Source organism: Crocuta crocuta, unplaced genomic scaffold, assembly GCF_008692635.1.
Source record: "Crocuta crocuta isolate KB4526 unplaced genomic scaffold, BGI_CrCroc_1.0 scaffold179, whole genome shotgun sequence".
Taxonomy (NCBI): Eukaryota; Metazoa; Chordata; class Mammalia; order Carnivora; family Hyaenidae; genus Crocuta; species Crocuta crocuta.
Window position 1 is genome coordinate 1,729,827 of NW_027551568.1, and position 381 is coordinate 1,730,207.

Genomic DNA, 381 nt, shown 5'->3' on the forward strand with positions numbered 1-381 from the left:
TCTGAAAACCCTACAGCCCCGGGGTGTGTTCTCAAGAGCAGTCTCCACAGCAAGTGCGTTTATTATAAAAATAAGTAAACGTGAAATGTCTTTTGACTTCGAGATACGTGACAAACGCTATTGCAGTGCATTTCAGTGGGGATACGTGGCTCTGTGGTGACCGAGAACAGTCCCCGTGTGCGATGTGTTGTTGCCACAGCGCTCAGCCTACAAACCTCCTGGTTCCGACTCCGCAGAACCCGGGGCCCACACGCGTGGTCCCCGCAGGCAGCCACCTGTTCCCAGGGAGCTGCCGCGGCCCCGGGCGCAGGCTGAGTGGGGCCGTCGTGTTGCCTGTGAGCATTCCTGAGCCCCAGCTCCCAGCCTCAGCCTGACGCTGGC